Below are 15,100 nucleotides of genomic sequence, written 5' to 3' on the forward strand. Positions count from 1 at the left end.
CATCTCATCCAGCAGTAGTGGTTGGGTAATAGTTCGGTACCCCCCACATAGCCTCACCTCCCACCATCTCATCCAGCAGTAGTGGTTGGGTAATAGTTCGGTACCCCCCACATAGCCTCACCTCCCACCATCTCATCCAGCAGTAGTGGTTGGGTAATAGTTCGGTACCCCCCCACATAGCCTCACCTCCCACCATCTCATCCAGCAGTAGTGGTTGGGTAATAGTTCGGTACCCCCCACATAGCCTCACCTCCCACCATCTCATCCAGCAGTAGTGGTTGGGTAATAGTTCGGTACCCCACTCTGAATAATTGATAGAACAACAAGACAGAAAATCAACAAGGATATGAAAGAGTTCGTACTATTATTGTTAAATTGTCTATTATTGTTGAATTGCCTGTTTCTCTCTTCAGTTCTGACAGTTGTATTTCATATACTTTAGGGCTGTGTTTTTAGCTGTTATAAATTTTTTATTTATGATTTTTGTTTATGATTTCTATTTCTTCCTGTTAAATTTTCTCTCTTGTAAACATTGTAAAATGTTTCTCAACATCTCTAATAACGTGGCTTGTTTTTAAAGTCTATTTTGTCTGATTTTATTTATTTTATTTTATTTTTGGGATGCAGTCTCACTCTGTCGCCCAGGCTGAAGTGCAAGTAGCGTGATCTTGGCTCACTGCAACCTCCACCTCCCGGATTCAAGTGGTTCTCCTGTCTCAGCATCCCAAGTAGCTGGGACTATAGGCATCTGCCACCATGCCCAGCTAATTTTTAGTCGAGACAGGGTTTGACCATGCTGGCCAGGCTGGTCTTGAATTCCTGACCTCGAGTGCTCTGTCTGCTTCGGCCTCCCAGAATGCTGGGATTACAGGTGTGAGCCACTGCACCTAGCCAATTTTGTCTGATTTTAGTGCAGTCACTCTAGCTTTCTTATTACTGTTTGCATGTCATCTTTTTCCATCATTTTACTTTCAACTATGTCTTTGAATCTAAAGTGTGACTCTTGCAGACCATATATATTTGGATCCTGCTTTTAAGGCAGTCTGGCAATCTCTGCCCTTTATTGAGTTTTTAATTCACTTATATGTAATATAATCATTGATGCTGAAGGATTTATATCTACCATGTTGTTATTTATTTTCTATGTCTCATATCACTTTTGTTCCTCTCTTCCTCCTTTACTGCTTTCTGCATGTTGAATAGATATGTTCTAGAGTACCATTTTAATTCCTTTATTAGTTTATTTCCCCCATTCATTTTTTTTTCTGTCCATAAGTTTATTGCCTGTATCTGAAAAATCATCATAGAAAATCGTTTGGTTTAGCTCTCAGCAGCCCGCTCCTGAGCTCTGAAGAAGCTTGCCTTCTTTTGAGCTACCCGATCCTTCTTCTGAGCAAGGGACATTTTGGGACAGTTCCACCTCTTCTTTTTAACTTCTTTCTTGGGCTTCTTTTCATAGACTGGATTCTCTCATATTGCAGCATGAGCTTTCTTATACATCTCCTCCATTATGTCTGGAGTTATGCTGTTCTTTATGTATTGAGAGAACTGTTTCTTGTAAGCATCTTCATCTTCTTCCGTTAAGTAGCACATGTAATCTGCAGCATTCTGGCCCATGATGTGCTTCCAGTGTACTTCCGCATTAAATTCCTTGCTTTCAGAATCATAACCAGGAAATCGTTTGGTACTATGAGGGATAGACAAGCCTCCATCCACAGCTCCCTTCAGGGCACCAAAAACTTTATTGCCAGTGGTAGTTCTGGCAAGGCCTGCATCCAAATAGCAGGTGAAGGCACCTGGCTGACCATCAATGCTTTCCACATTGTATTCATCGCCAGTCACCTCCACTTGGCCTTTATAGATCTTGTCCATGCCAAACCTATTGAGAAGCCTGCGGGCCAGCAGCAGGCCAGTACAATATGCTGCAGCATAATTTGTCAGGCCAACCTTCCCACCGTATTTTGGCAGTTCGTGGGCATATGCTGCGCAGACTATCATTATCTCCCTCTATACGAGCATAAGCAATCTGACAAATGATATCTCTGTTTGTTACACGAACTATCATCCTGTATTTGGGTGTGTTGTATTTATTTTTATACTGTATCACCAAGAGTTTGTGAGCATAGTAATCAGTTTTACCCTCTCATCGTCTTCTAAATTTCACTTGGTATCTCTTAAAGTAGGCCTTATTCTTAACAACTTTAACAAACCCCATCCTGCGGAACTGAGACCCGCATCCGCAGCTCAACAGAGACCTGCAGGCCCAGCAGCGCTGTGGGGGGGGAAGGGTCCCCTATTTTTAAAGTGTAATCTGGAGGTTACAATAAGCAGCTTAAGCAAAAACAATCTGCTTCAGGTTAATAATCTACTCAAATATTTTTGTCTGCCCTTTTCTCTTCTCTCCTTCTGAGTACTCTTATTAACACATATGTTGTTACTCCTTAATTCCACATATGTTTTCTACTCTTAATTACATGTATATTACAACTTAATTACACATACATTGTTACACATCCTGTTAGGACGGAGTTCCCCAACCCTAGGGCCATGGACTGGTACCAGTCTGTGGCCTATTAGAAACTGGGCCACACAGCAGGAGGTGAGCAGTGGGGAAGCAAGCATTACTGCCTGAGCTCTGCCTCCTGTCCGATCAGTGATGGCATTAGATTCTCACAGGAGAGCAAATCCTACTGTGAACTGAGCATGTGAGGGATCTAGGTTGTGCACTCCTTATGAGAATCTAACTAAAGCCTCCCACAGCTGGCTGTGGAAAAATTGTCTTCCACAAAACTGGTCCCTCGTGCCAAAAAGGTTGGGGATCACTATATTATGGTATCCAATGGGTATCTCTTCATTTTTCTTCATTATTTTTCTTTCTACAGTCTGAATTATCTTTATAGATCCATGTTCAAGTTCACTGATTCTTCTGCCAGGTCAAATTTGCTTAGCCCCACTAGTGAGTTTTCCATCTAAGTTATTATATTTCACAACTACAGAACTTCTATTTGGTTTACTTTATCATTTCTGTCTCTTTATTGATATTACCTATTTGATGAGTCTTTGTCATCACACTTTCATTCTTTAATGTGGTTTCTTTTGATTTTTGGAACATAGTTATGATACTTATTTTGAAATCACGTCCTTACATTTGGGGTCCCTCAGAGATAATTCCTATTTACTGCTCATTATTCTTGTTTAAGGGTCACAATTTTCTGTTTCTTTGCATATCTCATAATTTTTTTTTGTTAAAAACTTATTTTAGATAATATATCATAGAAACTCTGGATTCTAATTCTTCTCCCTAACCAGGGATGATTTCTGTTGCTCGTTTATTTGTTTGTTGGCTTGTTTATGCCTTCTCTGCATGGATTCTACAGCGTCTGTGTTCTCCTGCAGTGTGCAGCCACTGGTGTCTCTGCTCAGTTTTGTTTGTTTTAACTCTTATGTTTGTTTTGTAAGCCCGGCTTCATTGGTGTCACCCTGGATCAGCACAACCTAGTGGTCAAGCCATGATTAGTCAGACATTTGTTTAAACATCTTGAGCCAGTGAATCTTCCACCCTCTGCTGAGGGGATCTATGTGTGGGTTGGGACATTCAAAGTTCAGGCACTTTATAACTCTGTCCTGTATTTTACTGTCTGTTTTCAAAAGGTCTCACAGTCAGCCAAGGATAAGTAGATAGCAGGAAACCTCTCTGATCTCTCCTGTGAGCATGTACAATCTTCCATATCTCCAGACTTCCTTTTAAAATGTTACTTAATCTGTCGCTTGCCCAACCAGTATTGGAACATTAGGTTGCTGTGATGTTGGCTGCCTCCAATTATTTGCCACTGAAATCGTTGTTGCTTGACATAGTGCATAGGGTTTTCTGTGGAATTCAACATCAGATGAGCCTTCTTTGTTGCTGGTCCTCAAACCTACTGTGCCCCTGAGCTTGGGTGGGGAGATGGCACCCCCATGTTAAATCAGAACAAACCCTGCTATTCTTAGGCAGGTTTAATATTTTTTTATTTAATTAGCACTTTTCAATTTTTGTATTTCTTTGGTTAATTTCCAGACTTCTTAAATGGTTGTTTTTGACAGTTTTGTCCAGTTTTATCATTGCTTTTCAGGGAGTGGTTATACCAAAGTGCTCATTCCACCATCTCAGAAGTGGTCCCTATCTTGTTAATTTTATTTTTTTAATACAGATAACATTAACATACTTCCAAAAGTCAATACTAAACAAAAGGAGCTACTGAGAGAAATCTTCCTCTCACCCATATCTCTTCCATCCTAATTCCCCCTACCCCTTATAGGTAACCAGTTTCAGTGTTTTCTAGTTTATAGTTTGTGTGTGTGTGTGTTCTTTATGAGACATGATAATTTTCTCATTTCCCAAAAAGTACTATTCTATATATGCTCTTTTGAATTTTGCTTTTCTCACCTAACAACATCTCCTAGAAATCACTCAATATCCATTCACAGAGATCTTTCTCATTTTATTGCTAAAGTTGCATAGTATTCCTTAGTGTGACTGTACTATAACCTTTCAACCAATCTGTTATGCTTGCATGTGTAGGTAGTTTCTAAATGGCAGCTATGCTCACCATTCTTTGGCTTTCCTACCATGTCTCTGAGAGATACATCTACTTTATCAATCGAATCTACCCCCAAGAGGTGATTCTCTGAGGCTGCCACCTCAAATCTTAGTCATTCGCAAGAGCCTCCACTATAGCTACTGCTCTGGACTGTCTATTTCTGACATGTGTTCTCCATGTTGACATTTAATGTTGAGCCTTATTTTTCTGGTGATAATTCTGTCTGTGCTGCTTTTTAGTCTTCTATGCACCCTTTAAATTTTTTTAAATAACATTTCAACATATACAATTCAGTGTCATTTAGTACATTTACAATGTTGTATTCTCTGTGCCATTTCTAAGAATTTATTTCCAATCTCAAGTCATAAAGATTTACTCATGTTTTCTACTAAGGAATTTATGCCTTTAACTCTTATTTTTTGGTCTCTGATCCATTTTGAGATAATTTTTATATGCTATGAGGTATGGGTCCAACTTCATTCTTTGATATATGAGGATCCAGTTGCCCCAGCACCATTTGTTAAAAGACCACTCTTTCCACTGATTTCTTGACACATTTGTTGAAAATGAATTGACCATATATGTGAGTGTTTATTTCTACGTTCTCTATTATATTCCATTGGTCTATATGTCCATCCTTGTGTCCTAGAGACCACAATGTGTCAGTACCACATTATTTTGATTACTGCAGCTTTGTAAAAGTTTTGGAAATGGCAGGCCTGAGTCTTCCAACTTTATTCTTTTTCAATTGATTTTAGATTATTTGGTGCCCTGGAAAAATTCCATTTACATTGTAAAATCAGTTTTTAAATTTCTGCAAATAAAAAGACCCTTGGAATTTTGATAGGGGTTGCATTGAATCTGTAGATCACTGGGTAATACTGTCAACTTAACAATATTAAATCTTCCAATCTGTGAACACAGGATGTATAGTTCTATTTAGGTCTTCTTTAATTTTTGTCAACAGTGTTTTGTAGTCTTTAGTGCAGAAGTCTTTCACCTTCTTGGTTTAATTTATTCCCAGCTATTTTACTCTTTTTGATGCTATTATAAGTAGAATTTTAAAAATGGACTTCCTTCTTGGGCTGTTCATTCCTGGTATATAGAGGCACAAATGATTTTTTTAAATAAATGTTGAACATGTACCCTGCAATTTTGCTGGACTTGTTTATTAGCTCTACTAGTTTGTGGATTCTTTGAGATTTTCTAGATATAAGATGTCATTATTGAATAAAGAGTTTTACTGCTTCCTTTCCAATTTGGATGCTATTCATTTACCTGTTTGTTTATTTATCTGCCTAATTGTCATGGCTAAAACTTTCAGTACATTGTTCAGTAGCACTGGGTAAAGCACACAGCCGTATCTTATTTTTGGTTATGGGAGAAATTTTTCAGTTTTTTTCTCGTTAAGTATATTAGCTGTGGATTTTTCACAAATCCTCTTTAACACATTTTGAAAGTTCCATGTTTTTATCCTGAAAGGTTGTTGAATTTTGTCAAATGCTTGTTCTGAGTCAACTGAAATGATCACATGGGGTTTTTTCCTTCATTTTATTAATGTGGTGTATTACATTGATTGATACTCTTGTACTGAACCACCCTTGCATTCCTGAGATAAATTCCATGTGGTCATGGTATATAATCCTTTTTAATATGCTGCTGAATTTGGCTTACTAGTACTTTGTTAAATAAAATATTTTAGTATCTAGTTTTTCTTTTCTTGTGATATATTTGTCTGGCTTTGGAATCCATGTAATACTGGCCTCATAGAATGTATTGCAAAGTGTTTTCTCCTCCTCTGTTTTTTGGAAGAGTTTGAGTTAATTCTTCAAGTGTTTGGTATAATTCAACAGTGATGCCATCTGGTCGTAGCATTTTCTTCATTGGAAGGTTTTTGGTTACTGATTCAAACTTTCTACTTGTTATGGGTCTGCTCATAATTTCAATTTCTTTTTTATATTAGTATTTTGTGAATTTGTCCATTTTATCTAGGTTATATAATTTGTTAGTATACAGTTATTCATAGTATTCTCTTATCACACTTTTTATTTCCGTAAGGTCAGTTATATCGTTCCCACTTTTTTTCTTATTTTTGTTTTTTTCTGTTGTGTTTCTACTTTTGTTTATGATTTTAGATATGTGCAACTTCTCTAATTTTTTCTTACTAATTCTAGTTAAAGGTTTTCAACTTTGATCTTTTCAAAAATAAGCAACTTTTGGTTTTGTTAAATTATCTCTGTTGTGTATTTAATCTCGAATTCAGTTATCTCCACTCTCATACATATTATTTCATTCTCTCTTTTAACTTTAGGTTTAGTTCGTTCTTCTTTCTCTAGTTACATAAGGTACAATATTAGGTTATTGATCCTTCTTCTTTTTCAGTGTGGGCATTCGCAGCTATTTTTCCTCTAAGCACTTCTTTCACTACATCCCATAAGTTTGAGTATGTTGTGTCTTCATTTTCACTTTTTGAAAGTATTTTATAATTTTCATTCTGATGTCTTCTTTGACATAATAATTTTTAAAGAGTGTGTAGTTTTGGCCGGGCGCGGTGGCTCAAGCCTGTAATCCCAGCACTTTGGGAGGCCAAGACGGGCGGATCACGAGGTCAGGAGATCGAGACCATCCTGGCTAACACGGTGAAACCCTGTCTCTACTAAAAAAATACAAAAAACTAGCCGGGCGAGGTGGCGGGTGCCTATAGTCCCAGCTACTTGGGAGGCTGAGGCAGGAGAATGGCGTAAACCCGGGAGGCGGAGCTTGCCATGAGCTGAGATCCAGCCACTGCACTCCAGCCTGGGTGACAGAGTGAGACTCCGTCTCCAAAAAAAAAAGTGTGTAGTTTTATTTTCATGAATTTGTTAATTTTTAGATTTTTCTTCTGTTACAGATTTCTGGCCTCACTATATTGTAGTTAGAGAAGGTATTTCATGTGATTTCTTTATTTTTAAATTTATTGAGACTCTTTTGTGGCCTAACATATCATCCCTCCTGGGGAATGTTCCATGTGCACTTAAGAATGTGTAGTTAGGTGGAATGTCCATATTTGTTTATAGGTCTAGTTGGTTTATAGTATTGTTCAAGTCCTCTCTTTTCTTATTGGGCTTTTGTCTGGCTGTACATTATCTTGTGGTTTTTCTTTTTTTTAATTTTAAAAATATGCATATTTAGTGTATAAAACATACAGTTAAATCATTAACATAGTGATGCAAATTAATATATCCATCATCTCACAGTTATTCTTTTGTGTGTATAAGTGAGAAAAGCTATAATCTACTCAATTGACAAAAATTCCAAATGCAATATACTATTAACTATTCTCATGTTATACATTAGATTTCCAGACTTGTTTATCCTATATATCTGCTACTTTGTATCCTTTGACCTACATCTTTCCATTTTCTTCCCCCACACCTTGCCCACGGTAACGACTATTTTATTCTATCTCTGTATATTTGACTTTTTTCTTTTTAAGATTCTACATATAAGTGAGATTATTTAAAACTTTCATTTGTATTTGGCTTATTTAACTTAGCATAATGTCTTCCAGTTTCATCCATATGGCAAGTGGCAGGATCTCCTTCATTTTTAATGTGGAATAACATCCCATTGTACACATATACACCACAGTTTATTCATCCATCAAAGGACACTTAAGTTTATATATTGTGACTCATGTGTATAATGCCACAATGAATATAAGAGTGCAGATATCTTTATGAGGTGGCGATTTCATTTTCTTTAGGAATATACCCAGGAAGAAGGATTACTGGGTCGGATGATGGTATATTTTCAATTCCTTTAGGAGTCACCATTCTGTTTTTCATTATGGCTGCACCAATCTACAGTCCCACAAACACTGTACAAGAGTTCCCTAACCCTAGCCAACACTTAATAGCTATCCTAATGGGTGTGAGGTGATATGGTAATTTTGATTTGCATTTCCCTGATGATTAGTGATATTAAATGTCTTTTCATATATGTGTTTGCCATTTTTATAACTTCTTTGCAAAAATGTCTACTCAGGTCCATTGCCCATTTTTTAATTGGGTTATCTGTTTTCTTGCTATTGAGTTGTATGCATTCCTTATAAATTTTGGATATTATCCCCTTATAAGATACATGGTTTGCAAATATTTTCTTCTAATCCATAGGTTACCTTTTCATTTTGTTGACTGTTTCCGTTCCTGTGCAGAAGTTTTTTAGTTTGATGGTATACCAATTATTTGTTTTTGTAGCCTGAGCTTTTGGTGTGATCTCCAAAAAATCACTGCCAGAGCCATGTCGAGCTTTTCCCTTCTGTTTTCTTCTGATTATGGGTTTTGGTCTTATGCTTAGGTCTTTTATCCATTTTGAGTTTATTTTTATTTATGGTGTAAGGCAGCGATATCCAATCTTTTGGCTTCCCTGGGCCACATTGTAAGAACAATTGTCTTGGGCCACATATAAAATAAGCTAACAATAACAACAGCTGATGGGCTAAAATAAATGCAAAAAAAAAAAAAACTCAATGTTTTAAGAAAGTTTACAAATTTGTGTTGGGCCTCATTAAAGCCATCCTGGGCTACATGTGGTCTGCGGGCCATGGTTTGGACAAGACACAAAACTGGGTTTCCTAACATCATTTATGAGCGAGACTATCCTTTCTGTGTTGTTTTCTTCATGTTCTTGTGGAGAATTGGTTGATCATATATCTTTGAATTTCTTTCTTGGCTCTCTATTCTGTTCCACTGGTCTACATGTTTGTTTTTCATGCCAGGACCATACTGTTTGATCAATAGTTTTGTAAAATAAACCAGAAAGTATGATATCTCCAACTTTGTTTTTCAGAACAGAATTTTCAGAATTTCATTGGCTAGTAAAGGTTCTTGCTATTCCATACGAACCTCAGAATTTAAAAAAATTTTCCATGGGATTTTGATAGGGATTTTATTCAATCTGTATATTGCTTTGGATATTACTGACATTTTAACAATATTATTCAGATTCATAAGCATGGGATATCTTTCCATCTATTTGTATCTTGTTTAATTTCTTTCATCAATGATTCATAGTTTTCAGTGTACAGGTCTTTCATCTTCTTGACTAAATTTATTCCTAAGCAATTTCTTTGATGCTATCATAAATGGGATTGTTTTCTTGATTTCTTTTTCGGCCAGGTCATTATTTGTGTATAGAAATGCAACTACTTTTTTATATTGATTTTATATTCTACAACTTTACTGAACTCATTTATTAGTTCTAACAGGTTTCTTTAGCAGAGTCTTGGGGGTTTTCTATATGTAGGATCACGTCATCTTCAAATAGAGATAACATTACTTCTTTCTGATTTGAATGCCTTTCATTTATTTTTCTTGTCTGTTTGGTCTTGCTAGTACTTCTAGTACTGCATTGAGTAGAAGTAGCTAGAGTGGGCATCCTTGCCTTGTACTGGATCATAGTGGAAGAGCTTTTGTTTTCCCTCATTGATTATAATGTTAGCTGTGGGCTTTTCATAAATGGCATTCATTATATTGAAGAGTGTTCCTTCTATACCTGAACTGTTAGAATTTATCAAGAAAGGATGTTCAACTTCATCAAATGCTTTCTGTGTGTCAAATGAGATGATCATGTGGTTTTCATCTTTCAGTCTATTAGTGTGTATCACATTGATTGCCACATGTATATTAAACCAGACTTGCATGCCAGGGATTAATTCCACATGGACATGATGTATAATCTTTTTGATGTGTTGTTAAATTTAGTCTGCTAATATTTTATTAAGGATTTTTGCATCAGTATTCTTGGGTTATATTGGCTTATAGTTTCCTTTTCCAGTGATGCCTTTGTCTCACCTGGGTATCAAGGTGATGCTAGCCTCATAAAATGTGTTAGGAAGTATTCCGTTTAGCTCCATTTTTTTTGGAAGAGTTTAACAAGTATTAGTATTATTTGAATATTGGGTAGTATTCAGCCATGAAGCTATCTGGTTCTGGGCTTTTCTTTGTTGGAGGCTTTTTTTTTTTTTTAACTTTTATTTTTGATTTAGAGGGTATATGTACAGGTTTGTATGTTGCATCATGGGTATATTGAGTATATTGCATGATGCTGAGGTTTGGGGTGTGGATAAGCCTATCACCCAGGTAGTGAGCATAGTACCCAATAGGTAGTTTTTCAGCCCACCTCTCTGTTCCTCCCCCAAGTAGTCCCCAGTGTCCATGGATCATCTTTATGTCCATGTTTACTCAGTGTTTAGGTCCCACTTGCAAGTGGGAACATGCAGTATTTGGTTTTCTGTTCCTGCATTAATTTGTTTAAGATAGTGGCCTCTAGCTGCATCCATGTTGCTGCAAAGGACATGAGTTCATTCATATTTCTTTCTTTCTTTCTTTCTTTTTTTTAGATGGAGTTTCGCTCTTGTTGCCTAGGCTGGAGTGCAATGGTATAATCTCAGCTCATTGCAGCCTCCGCCTCCTGGGTTCAAGTGATTCTCCTGCCTCAGCCTCCTGAGTACCTGGGATTAGAGGCATGCGCCACCACGTCCAGCTAATTTCATATTTTTAGTAGAGGTGGAGTTTTTCCATGTTGCTTAGGCTGGTCTCGAACTCCTGACCTCAGGTGATCCACCTGCCTGGCCTCCCAAAGTGCTGGGATTACAGGTGAGAGCCACCGCACCTGGCCGAGTTCATTCATTTTTACAGCTGCATGGTATTCCATGGTGTACATGTACCACATTTTCTTTATCCAATCCACCATTAATGGGCATCTAAGTGGATTCCATGTCTTTGCTATTGTGAATAGTGCTGTGATGAACATACAAGTGCATGTGTCTTTTTGATAGAACAATTTATTTTCCTTTGAATATATATCCAGTAGTGGGATTGCTGGGTCAAATGGTAGTTCTGTTTTCAGTTTTTTATTTGAGAAATCTCCAAACTGCTTTTCACAGTGGCTGAATTAATTTGTATTCCTGCCAACAGTGTATAAGCGTTCTCTTTTCTCTGCAGCCTTCCCAGCCACTTTTATTTTTTTGACTTTTTAATAATTGCCATTCTGACTGGTGTGAGATGGTATCTCATTATGATTTGGTGGGTCTTTCTTTTTTTTTTTTTTTTTTTTTTTTTTTTGAGACAGAATCTTGTCCTGTCTTCCAGGCTGGAGTGCAGTGGCACAATCTCAGCTCACTGCAACCTCCGCCTCCTGGGTTCAAGCAATTCTCCTGCCTCAGCCTCTCGAGTAGCTGGGAATACAGGTGACTGCCACCACACCTGGCTACTTTTTGTGTTTTTAGTAGAGACGGAGTTTCACCATGTTGGCCAGGATGGTCTCGAATGCCTGACCCGAGATGATCCACGTGCCTCGGCCTCCCAAAGTGCTAGGATTACAGGTGTGAGCCACTGCTCCTGGTCTTATTGTGGCTGTGACTCACATTTCTGATTATTAGTGATCATGAGCATGTTTTTTTGTTTGGTTACTTGTGTATTTTCTTTTAAGAAATGTATGTTCATGTCCTTTGCCGATTCGATTGGATTATTTGTTTTTTCTTGTTGATTGGTTTAAGTTCCTTATGGATTCTGGATATAGGACCTTTGTCAGATGAACAGTTTGCAAATATTTTTTCTCCCTTTCTATATGTTGCCTGTTTACTCTGCTGATAATTTCTTTTGCTTTGCAGAAGCTCTTTAGTTTACCACTGTGATCTCTTTGCTGTTGGTCTGTTCAGGCTCTCTATTCCTGATTTAATCTTAGCAGGTTGTATTTTTTCTAGCAATTTATCCATTTCCTCTAGGTTATTCAATTTGTTTGGATATAATTGTTCATAAAATCCCTTATGATCCTTTTTATTTCTGAAGTACCTGTTGTAATATATTCTCCATTTTCATTCTGATTTTTTCTTCTCTTTTTCTTGGTCCAAGAGTTTGTTGATTTTATTTTTCAAAAATCGATTCTTTGTTTCAAAAATTGAAGTCTTAGTTTTATTGACTTTTTTCCCCTATGGTTTTTCTATTCTAATTTGTCTCTGTTCTGATCTTTATTCTTTCCTTCTGCTAACTTTGGCCTTAGTTTGTTCTTTTTCTAATTCCTTGAGGTATAATTTTAGGCTATTTATTTGAAATATCTCTTCTTTTTTTTAATGTAGGCAAGGCATTTAGCGCTGTAAACTTCCCTCTTAGAACTGCTTTTACTGAATGTTTTGCTTTTGGTATGTTGTGTTTCCACTGTCATTTGAAGATATTTTTAAGTTTCTGTTTTCATTTCTTCTTTGACTCTACCCATTGCTGAAAGTAACTTACTGAAGTGCCTAAGTATTATTGTAGAACTGTCTTTCTCACTCCAATTCTGTCAATATATTTTCTTATATTCTGGGGCTCTATATTATGGTGTGTCTACATTTCCAATTGCAAAGTCTTGAGTAATTTACCATTTTCTCAGTATGTAATGTCCTCTTTTGTCTCCTATAACAATTTTTAAATTCAAGTTTATTTCTTTTATTAGTATAATTACCTCCAGCTTTCTTTAGGTTACTATTTGTATGACATATCATTTTTCATTCTTTCACTTTCAATCTACTTGTGTCTTTAGATCAAAAGTGAATTTGTTATAAATAACATAGGTTGATGGTTTTCTTTTAAATCCATTCTGCCAACCTCTGCCTTTTGGAGAATTTAATCAATTTGCATTTAAAGTATTTAGTTATAAAAAAGATATTCTGACATTTTGTGCCTTTTTTTTTTTGCCTTACACTTTTTAAATACAACATTTCCTCCCTTGCTGCCTTTTTTTGTGTTTGTTGATTTTCAGTAATGTACCATTACAATGCTCTATTCGATTGTCTGTATGTGTTTATATGTATTTTAAAGACTTTATATTTTTAGAGCAGTTTTAGGGTTCAGCAAAATTGAGAGGAAAGTACAGAGATTTCCCATATACCCACTGCACCCATACATACACAGCTTTTCCCATTACCAACTCTCCCACCAGAGTGGCACGTTTGTTACAACTTATGAATCTGCATTTATACTTTATTATCAAAGTCCCTAGTTAACATTAGGGCTCACTCTTGGGGTGTACATTCTGTGGGTTTCTACAAATGTGGAACATGTTGATATGGTTTGGCTCTGTGTTCCCACCCAAATTTCATCTAGAACTGTAATCCCCATGTGTCAGGGGAGATGGCCTGGTGAGAGGTGACTGAATCATGGGGGCAAACTTCCCCCTTGCTGTTCACATGATAGTGAGTTCTCATGAGATCTGGTTGTTTAAATGTGTGTGGCATTTCGTATCTCGCTTTCTTTCCCTCTCCTATTCTGCCACGATAAAGATGTGCCTGCTTCTCCTTCGCCTTCCACCATGATTTTAAGTTTCTGAGGCCTGCCAGTCATGCTTACTGTACAGTCTACAAAACTGTGAGTCAATTAAACCTCTTTTCTCACAAATTACCCAGTCTCAGGTAGTTCTTTATAGCAGTGTGAGAACGGACTAATATACATGTATCTACCATTATAGTATCATACAGATACTGTATATTTATATATATTTGTACATTTTCACTGCCCTAAAAGTACTCTGCACTGCCTATTCATCCCTTCTTCCCCACCAACCCTTGGCAACCACTGAACTTTTTACTGTCTCCATAGCATTGTCTTTTCTAAAACGCAATATGATTGGAATCATACGGTATGTAGTATCTTCACATTGCCTTATTTCACATAGTAATATGTTTTTTAATTACCTCCCTATCTTTTCATGGCTTTATAGCTCATTTCTATTTAGTGATGAATAATATTTCATTGCCTGGATGTACTACACTTTATCTGTCTACTCACCTACGGAAGGACATCTCGGTTGCTTCCAATTTCAACAATCACAAATAAAGCTTCTGTAAACATCTATGTGCAGATTTTTATGTGAATGTAAGTCTTCACCTCCTTTGAGTAAATACCAAGGATGTGATTGCTGAACTGCATGGTAAGAAAATGTTTAATTTTATACGAAACCACCGATTTAGATATACTTTGGATTATTTGCGGGATATATATACACATTCAGAAGTGGAATTGATGGATCCTGTGATAATTCCACTTTTAATTTTTTGAAGAACCACCAAACTCTTTTCCACCAGGGCTGCACCACTTTACATTCCCATTAATGGTGTATGTCAAAGTGGCTGTACCATTTTGCATTCCCACCAGCAATGGATGAGTGTTCCTGTTGCCCCACATATTGGCAAGCATTTGGTACTGTCAGGGTTTTGAATTTTGGCCATTCTAATAAGCGTGTAGATATATCACATTTCTTGTTTTAATTTCCATTTCCCTAATGACATAAGATGTGGGGCATCTTTTCATATACTTAGTTGCTGTCTGTGTATCTTCATTGGTGAGATGTCTGTTAAGGTCTTCAGTTCACTTTGTAATCAGGTTGTTTGTTTTCTAATTGTTAAGTTTTTAAGGTTCTTTCTATATTTTGGATAACAGTCTTTTATCAGATATATTTTTTACAAGTATTATCTCCCTTCTGTGGCCTGTCCTTTCATCCTC

The 15,100-nt window shown here is 36.8% G+C and overlaps 1 protein-coding gene and 1 pseudogene across 4 annotated transcripts in view; one reads left to right on the top strand and one right to left on the bottom strand.

The window, feature by feature from the left end:
• The window catches only part of KCNQ1 (potassium voltage-gated channel subfamily Q member 1), a 403,636-nt gene that overhangs the window by 169,374 nt on the left and 219,162 nt on the right, over positions 1-15,100 (top strand). The gene's annotated exons all lie outside the window — the stretch shown is intronic.
• LOC104677108 lies at positions 1,321-2,218 on the bottom strand (annotated as a pseudogene). The gene has a single exon (XR_004053606.1). The product of XR_004053606.1 is annotated as a 60S ribosomal protein L5 pseudogene (transcript).

This window comes from Rhinopithecus roxellana, chromosome 15 (genome assembly GCF_007565055.1).
Source record: "Rhinopithecus roxellana isolate Shanxi Qingling chromosome 15, ASM756505v1, whole genome shotgun sequence".
In the NCBI taxonomy this organism is placed as follows: Eukaryota; Metazoa; Chordata; class Mammalia; order Primates; family Cercopithecidae; genus Rhinopithecus; species Rhinopithecus roxellana.